Raw genomic sequence first — 9,703 nt, 5'->3', positions numbered from 1 at the left:
CGGTTCAGCAGCTGGGCAGAGAAGAGCTCTTCCTTTGAGTGCAAGAGTATAAATATCAGTATATTGATACTTGTACTGGGGCCTTGATGCAGTATTGAGCTCCTGCTACACACATACATCTGTGAGGTCTCATTTCTGTGGACACACAGACAGTTCACCAAATGGCCTTAAGAATTTCAGTATCTGCATTATTTTAAATGCTTTATTTTGTTTTCTAATGGTTTCTATGCAACCAAATTTGCTCCTTTACCCAGAATAGATGGGCAAATTTTGCATAAAAATGGGAAATATCCAACCACCTACACTTAAGTCTGAGATTACTTCTTTCACTATTATTCTCATTGGCAATCATTGTTTGGTCTCTGTTCCAGAGCAACCACTTTCAGATGCTATAGTTTGGAAGCTGCATATAATTTGAAAATATCAGAGCCCCATCTGTCTTATGATGGGAAAGAAATTCTTTGTGACTGATCCTGTTACTAAATAAAACCTCTTTGAGAGGCAAGTATGTCATTTGTTAACAGTATCATTCCACATATGCACACAACACATTTTAGCCACTCCCCAGTCGACGCACATCTAGCTGACCTGATTTTGACTGCTTTTAATTGAGCTCTTAGGAACTTTTTAAAGGATGAGTCTTTCTGATTGGTGTCTTCATTCCTTGAGCTAAAGACCTGAAGTCAAATTAATCAGTCATGGGATAAATATGATTAACTTTTAAAGAAACTGTCAAAGTGTCATCTATAATGATTATATATCATCTAGCCACATATGAGAGGGCCAGGGACTCCCTGTCTTTGCCCACACATGACTCTATGGGTTTTGAATCTGGTTATATTGAATGGCCATATAGAAGTATGTCATTGAATGTATTCTCATGGAACTGAACCTCTGCTTTCTTCTTCTTCTTCTTCTTCTTCTTCTTCTTCTTCTTCTTCTTCTTCTTCTTCTTCTCTCTCTCTCTCTCTCTCTCTCTCTCTCTCTCTCTCTCTCTCTCCTTCTCCCTTTCTCTCTCTCCCCCCCCCCTGTGTATATGTGTGGGTGTGTGTATAGGAGTGTGTGTTTGTGTGTGTCTCTGTCTCCATCTCTTGTATCTGTCTCTATCTCTCAAAATCCCACTAATTCACTGGTTCCTTCCACAGAGCAGAATCTGAGTGTCTTCTTCATTTTACATTTTCACTGTGGCCAAGGCCATCATCAACATGGAGCCTCTGAGTGATGGTGCAATGAGTAGCAGAGCACATGGGGATTTCCCGAGCTGAGCTACAGAAATGTCTGGGATTAAAAGGCACAGGGATGCCCAGCACCCATTGGGATCTGATTTCTCATTCCCAAGATTGGAGGATCTGGGAAATTTCCAGCTCTCATGGTCTGGTAATTCTTTGGTCAGGAAATTTGGTGTAGAGAGAACTACCAAGAGAGGCTTGGATCACAGACTGGATAAGAGTTCATTGGAGGGGCAAAGTTAAATCGAAAGACCCTGTTGATTAGAGAAACCAGAGAAAACCTTGCTGTGTTATGTCAGGGAAGCAGCCAGAGAGACACAAGGAAGGAGTGCTGTAGTGCCATACTGCAGGCTCTAGATTATTATTTGGATAATTGTGATAGCAATTATAATTAGAAGCCAAGGTCAATTTGCAGTGGCACTAAAGGCTGTCTGACACTGATAGCCACAACACTTTCTCCATGGAGTCAGGCTGGAGTAGGTATGGGCTCCTGATCCTTCAGTCTTTCATACATCCTGTCGGGGTTCTTTGTAATTCTGAAACTTCTATTTTTAGATTTGTATATCAGCTTTATCATAGATTGACGCCAGTGTTGGAGCTATTAAGGCCCCATGAAATACTGGTCATATGGATAAGAGCAAGATTGATCAGGGTGTGGTAAGAGGACGTTCCTCCAATTATGATGACCTAAGTTCTGCCTTGTGATTGACACCGTGGAAGGACTTAACACAAATCATCCTTTCACTTCCATAAATGAACCACAAATGGCCTGGGAACACACACACACACACACTTATGTCTATGAGCAAAATAAAGGCAAACACAATTATTTGTTAAATGGATGTGTGACTGTGAAGTTGATCTTGGCAGGAGCTGGCCACTAGAGGAGACCCATCACAACAGTGGAGAGAACAGGGGCTGTGGACTCTAAAAGCACAAGAATTTCAGTGTGTTTTATTGAAACAAATGTGAACTAACAGGGAGAAGGACCTGTAGAGTGAAAAATTATAAAGGCCATTTTATGAAATATGTAGACTTTTTATTTGCCCTTAGACCTGGGCAGAAAAATGCAAGTTCCAGAAAGCAGAACTGAATGTAAGATTTTCACTACCCCAGGACACATTCCAGGTAAAGGACACTGCCCCTGAATCAAGCCTCAAGCAGTAGGCCCACCTATGGGTGGGAGAGGCCCAAGGCAGGAAGACACATTCCTGACTACAGATAAAGATGCTGCCACCTAGGTGGGGCTATAGCCGGAAGATAGTTAATCTGAAATAGTTGGTAATGGCAGGATAGGACACAATGACATGATAAAAACCACATTTTTTAGAAGAATGCAGGGTGATTTCCACATGACACTAACCATTCAGTGTGGGTTTCTCTGGAATGTTTCACTATTCTTATGTTATGTATCCTTGGCAACCCCTCACCCCCTCCCCACTCCCCTGGTTTGTGGTTTTTCCCTTTAACACCCTCCATGGACTGGATGTTGGGGTCGAACCCCACTCCTGTGCGAGTGCATGGTGAGACCACTGGCTGCCAGGTTTCTTCCCTAATAAACCTCTGCTGATTGCATCCAGGTATGGTTTCTTATGATCTTTGGGTGGTCGTGATTTCCTGAGACTTGAGGAAGGGTCTCCCGAGTATGGGGGTCTTCAGACCTTGCATGTCCTAAGATCATTGTAGGGACTAGGGACCCTGAACACAGGCTCAGTAAACTGAATCTTCAAAGCACAGGTATCTTGAGGATGCAGGTCACACTCAGACTTCCTGTGTTTGCCCATCTCTCTTGTGGTGTCTTACTGTGACCTTCTCATAGAAGCCATCTGGCTTATCCTGTTACAGCTCTCTGCCCAGGTGAGGGAAAAGCACTGTGGAGGAAAGCTTGCTGTGCCAGGCTGTGGGTACTCTAGATTACTGAGGGCTGGAAACAAAAGAACTGGTTCTCATGTAGAACTGATGGCTCTTTGGAGTATACACCCACACAGGTTCCTCCACAAAACCCTGTACCCTTTATTGAATCCTGATGGGTTCTTGGGGATTGTGACACTCCTGTTTGTAACCCAGTATTTCGGCTTTATCATATGTTCTGAGTGTTCAGTGTTCCCACTGTTGGAAATATCCGCATCTAAAAATGTTTGTCAGGTGGATAAATGACTCTGAACTTGTTCTCAGTAAGAGTTTGCCACCACAAAAGCCACAGCATAGAGGAGAGATGAAGAGGGAAAGGGTACTTAAGAAGTGTCACACAAAAACAAACACACTATCATCCAAATTAAAAGATATCATAGATCTAGTGGAGTTAATAGACACCTGCAGACACCTTCCATCTAAATGCTACAAAATGCACATTCTTTTTGGAAGTCTATGAGAATTTTCTGTAAAATACATTGTGTGTTAAGACTGAAAACAGTTTTAAGAAATGCTGAAAAATTGACATAATTGTATCTATTTGATCACAATAGAATAAAATGTTCATTCTGCAGTAATAGAAACTATAGTATGAGCCAGGTGATGGTGGTGCACGCCTTTAATCCCAGCACTTGGGAGGCAGAGGCAGGTGGATTTCTGAGTTCGAGGCCAGCCTGGTCTACAGAGTGAGTTCCAAGACAGCCAGGACTACACAGAGAAACCCTGTCTCAGAAAACAAAAAAAAGAAAAAAAAGAAAGAAAAGAAAAGAAACTATAGTATGCCCCGTCCAGCAGGGCAGTGAACAGGATCCCCTGAAAGAGAGAATGGGGGAACAGGTGAACTGCAAAGACAGCTTGTCTATAGGCTTATCAAACTGTAATTTTTACTTTTTTCACACAGGGATTATATGCACATAGAGGCAGGATGTGGGGAAGGGGATGACGCAGGAGCATAGGTGTTCCCAGAGGGAGTACAGATATCTTCCAGAACAGAGTGTTGACTGGGTGAAGAAGCAGGGGACAGGTCACTTATGACTCTGTCTATGATTCACTTGTTCTTATCTAAGCTGGCACCTTCCACCAAGGGTACCTATTCACAAGGTTTATGACTATTAGTTCTTATCCAGGCTGGTAGATTTCCTCCAAGGCTGCCTGTTTACAAGATCTTATAGCTATCTGTTTTGGGGTCAGTGTTTTTCCACAGAGACCAAGACTTTGTGTTAGCAGGCATGTATGTCTGACTCAGACCTATGGCTGATTTTAGGCCTTCAGTATATAAGCAAGGCTGCTCCTGACAATAGTACACATACAATCTTGTGTGGATTAGACATCATGCATGCATCATTGAAGAAATCAAGAAGGAAATTTAGAAATGTATAGAATCAAATGAAAAGGAAAGACAACAAGCCAAGCCCTAGAGGACACACTCGGAGCAGCCCAAGCTCTAAAGCCTAAACTAAGAAGTCAGATGCCTGCCCCTTCTCCATCTGTGGACTCCTCAACACACATGACTTAGAAACCAGAATCTGTCACTTCAGCTCTCTGCTCCATACTCTCCAACATAGAACCAACATTTGCCTGTGTGTGAGAGGATCATAAACTCTAGATTGTGGGTAAGGGTTGCTTGTATCTACAATGGCTTCAGAGACCATACTGTGCCTTCCCTGGGGACTAACAAGTGAGAATAAACTCAGCAGATATAGCTTCATCCACTTGTTAAATGCTGGCTCTCTTCTGTCTAGTCAGTGCAGCTCTCCTGCCCTGTCCCACCAAGCTGCCTTCCTACACCTCTGTGGGTACAAATTCCCTCACAGTCAAGGCCTACCAAACCTTCCTGTTGGGAAACAGTGCAGTAATTGCAATACAGATTCAGGAGGCAATTGTGCCACTGGAACAGTTTCCTGAATGCTGTGCCCTATGGGCTCCTGCTTCTCCTCCTCTGTGTGCATGCTAACACTGCATGTGGGAGAGATGGGGACTGGGCTCAGAGAGTCAGAGGCTGAAAAGGCTGGTGATGAGGGACAGTGGAGGAGTAACCTAGTAGAGATGACAGATGACAGTGCCCTTGCCAAACCCAGGGGTGGTCCCTGTGGTGCACGGAGGGTCACTCAGGAGCCTGCTCATCGGAGGGGCTTTCATAAGCTAGATCTGTAGGTCAAGGGTGCCAGGCACAAAGTTCAAAATGGAACAGATGTGACATTTCCCTCTTCTGTGTTGGATTGTGGCTGAACTTGTGACTGTAGCTGCTACTGACCCTCAGATAATAATGAAACTGATTGTGTCATCATAGTGTCATTGACCTCTGAGTGTCACCTCCTTGGCTATAGGAACAACATTTTGCCCTCCAGGAGGACATTGGACAAGTTTCCTGGCCCTAAGACACAGAGTTCTGAAACCCATATCCCATTGCTGACATGAGAATCCATAGGTTCTCTTCCCCTGTGCACTCCACCTTGGGCAAGGAAACGAGTTGGTTTCTAGGGTAAAGGTTATGTTCTCTAGGCTCTTATCAAAAATTTACTCAGGAGGGTTCAGTATCCAGAACGTATACATATATGTATACACATACATATACCCTTGGTGTCTATCACTCCAGGTGTCCAGTGTGAACTTTGTTGACCTCCTACCAGGATTGCCAATCTAATCCAACCTACATAGGCCATACTTACCTTACCTTGTGACCCTTACATACTGTTTCCCAGGCTCTGAAATCTCACCAAGGCTTTCTAGACAAAAGGTCTACCTTACGTACTAAACATTCTCTGAGGGGATGCCTGGGTTCAGATTCACTGATAACATTAAGAAGACACAGAGTTGTGTCCCATCCTCCTTTATCTCTCCCAAGCCTGGCTCATCCACATAGTGTTAGGTGCTGCTTATACATAGTGCCTGGGACTACTTAAGAGGGTGGGTATAGCTGTGTGTGGTGGCACATGTCTGCAACCCAGCATTCTGCATGAGGCAGAGAAACAGGGGAATCTAGCTGCAGGCAGCCTGAGCTACATAGCAAGAGCTTGTCTCAAGCTAGCCAGAAACGTTAATAATAAAATAAAACATCCTGAGTGTTCTGCCTAGTGTTTTTCAAATTGACACAAGCTATAGACATCTGAAAGAGGGGAATCTCAATTCAAGAAATTTCCTTTATAAAACCTAGCTGTAGGACATTTTTTAAATTAGTGACTGATGGGGGAAAGCCCAGCCCATTGTGTGTGGTGTCATCCTCAGCTCTATAACTTCAGGGAATTATAGAGCTGGTCTTGTCTAGTTGCCTTGAGAGGCAGCACGAGTCACCAGCCCTTTAGTAAACCAATCAGAAGATGACAGAGAAGATGCTTACAAAACACTGAAATAGGTTTCATTAAAATAACACTTCATAAAAATAACAATACCAAAGCCTGGATAGTACTTAGCTCTCTTTGCACAGAAATCAGCCTTTGAATAATACAAAGACAAGCTTTACACAGTGCACAAAAAGAGTTTCCCAACATTCCCCCCACTTTTTGTCCAGTAAAAGACTCTTTTTCTAACATAAATCAGCTATGTACATTAAGGACAAGTATAAGAACTATCTGGTAAGATTACATTTACAATGTCTAGTTCATTTATATTGGGCAACCTTGGAGAAAGTGCTGCATCTATATCTTATCCTGGTGAGTTCAAAGTTCTGGACCTAATCACTTTCTATTACGTATTGCATTATCAATCTAAAAATATCTTTTTTAGACCGTAAACCATTTTCTTGAATCCTAAACAACTTAAGCTTAATGTGACACTATAAGTATCTAGTTTTCCACCCCAGCAGAGACTTGAGGATAAATATTACCTGAGTAAATAGGAAGTACAGAGCAAGCCATTTCCAAAACTCTAAAAATGGCAAAGACTGCTGGCTGCCTGGACAGTCACCCAAGTTCCTATGCAACACTGGGGCATCCATCTATCTTTGGCCTACAGGTCCAGAGTATCTGACAGACTTATCTATGAAGCAGGAATATTGAAGCATGGACCTACCTTGATAATGTAAAGTTAGTCAATTGATTTTCCAATGTACTCTTCATCCACAGCTTGGACAGCATGCTGTCAACAGTCAAGACAAGGGCAGGTTTGCCCAATGCCTAGCTTTACCACATTTGAAGCAAACTCTATATGGAGGTTCATTGATGTCCATTGTCTTTGAAGTAATATGGGGGTGCTGCCAGGAACTGACGTGTCTCACAGTCACGAAAGTTTTTTGTTATTAAAACATATTAAATGCCATAACATCTGTAAGGGGATAAGAATAATGGCTCATCTTCTCATTTCCAAGTTTCTAGAACATTCTTTCCCTGCAATTTTAGTAATTCCATACAATGTAGGTTGACAGAATATAATGCATCATTAAAAAGTCAAACCTGACAAGAAATGAAAAGAAATATTAGATCATTAACCAATAAAGAAAAGTCCAGGGTGAAAACAAAGAAGTAAAAGTTCTGACTTGTTATCTGCTGAACAGCCTTTGGAAAGTGTCCTATCTATAAAAACCCCTAATAGTTCCATGATAGGAAAAGCAAGAAATCAGAGAAAGGGATTCATTCAACTCCACTGTCTGACAGTTTTAGAGTCACAAAAGAAGGGTGAATAAGTTTCTGTGGATTTAGCTTTGTAAGTGTTACTTACACCAAGTATAGGAGTATGTAGGGGCATGTTTTCTTCCACAGGAGAAAATTATGAGAATGACGTGTGGAGGGGTTCATTGGGATACAATTCCTAGGCTCACTGAACAGTTAACTTTACTAACACTCTTACATGTTTTGTTTACTGGAAATGTAATTTTATAAACATAATGTAAGTCATCACTACAGCTACCAGGTGATTTGCGAATGTTTACACCTAGCTGAATAGCAATTTGAAGTCCATTCAGTTCTCACACTGTCAGGCAGAAGGTTCCTGAGAAATTTGCAAGAGTATGCTCAAAATGGAAACATCAGCTCATTAATAAAGTACTTTGGAAATGGTGAAAAAAAAAACTAACATTAAATGTTATATTCTGTGGCTCTCTGAAGTCTTTGAAGACCTTCTAAGTATATCTGAACAGGCAAATGTTGCTTGTTTCTAGCTATTTGCTATCTGCTTAACTTTCAAAACTATCTTTAATTTTTTAAAGCCTACTTTTAATGATGGTTCTTAAATGCTTTAACCTCCCTTCTAACCCACCACCCTCCAGAGGTGGTGGAAAAGAAAGGATACGGGGGAAGTGGACCTGTTTAGAAATGGTTCTTTGGTGCAAATCCCATCTGCGTTACCAGGAAACCAACAGTTCAGTTCATAGGTCAGTAGTGGCAGCTTGATCCGCTTGCAAACACTTCACAGATAGATCAGCAGTCCAGTTCAGTAGTGTCAGGAGAGCAGCAAATGGCACGACCTAGCAGAACAACCAGGCAGAAGAGATTTAAACCATCAGGAGTGTCAGGAGCAGGTCTAGGCTGTGTCTCTCTCAACAAGCAAAGATTGCCCAGCCAAGCCTCACGGTCCTCTCCCAGTCTGTTGAGTCCTATTTATACTCCCTCCAAATATCATGTGTCCTCCACAGGTCTTGCTTGCCTCATCACATGTCTTACCTCAGCATGTGTGTCTGTCCCAGCTAACATCACTCAGCCAATTGGCCTGAGTACTCGGAAGCAGCAAGAAGCTACAGCATATCGCCAGTTTTTTGGTGTCTTTCTCTTTATGAAGTTCTGACAAATGGAGCTTAACTATGTAATGTCAGGCTGGCCACTACATGCTCACGTGTCCTTTTACATGGAGGAAATGGTTTATTGAGCTTACACTTCCACATTGCTATTTGTCACCAAAGGAAGTTAGGACAGGAACTCACACAGGGCAGGAACTTGAAGGCAGGAGCTGATGCAGAGGCCATGGAGGGGTGCTGCTTACTGGATTGCTTTCCCCTGGCTTGCTCAGCTTGCTTTCTGGCAGGACTACCAGCCCAGGGATGGCATCACCCACCACTCCCCATCCTTGATCACTAATTGAGAAAATGCCTTACAGTTGGATCTCATGGAGGCACTTCCTCAAGAGAGGCTCCTTTCTCTGTGATAACTCCAGCTTGTGTCAAGTTGACACAGAAAACCAGCCAGTACAGAGGCCCTCAGTGGCTCCAAGCTCAGAGCCATAGAGCCAGTGTCTTCAGTTAACTGTACACCATGGTGATCTTCCTAACCCTGGGCTGCTGCTCCAGCTGTGGGAAGGTCCCCATGCACTCTGCTACTTACTGCATTGCCATTCAGAGGCTCTGGTTGATGATGGCAAAGACCACAGAAAATGAGGAATAGAGAGTCCCACTGGTATTTATCTGTATACAAGGAAATTGTGAATGTGTGTATGTGTGTGTGTGTGTATGTGTGTGTTGGGGAAAATATGTGTGTGTGTGTTGTGTGTGAGTATATGTGTGTATGGTGGTTGTGAGTATATGTGTGTGTGTTGCTGTGTGTATGTATGTGTGTATGTGTGTGTAAATATATGTATGTGTGTGAGACTGTATGTGTATATGTGTGAGTGTATGTCTGTAAGTGTGTATGGTGTGTGTG

The sequence above is a fragment of the Arvicanthis niloticus genome, chromosome 18 (assembly GCF_011762505.2).
Source record: "Arvicanthis niloticus isolate mArvNil1 chromosome 18, mArvNil1.pat.X, whole genome shotgun sequence".
Taxonomy (NCBI): Eukaryota; Metazoa; Chordata; class Mammalia; order Rodentia; family Muridae; genus Arvicanthis; species Arvicanthis niloticus.
Note: the sequence above shows the minus strand (reverse complement) of the source record.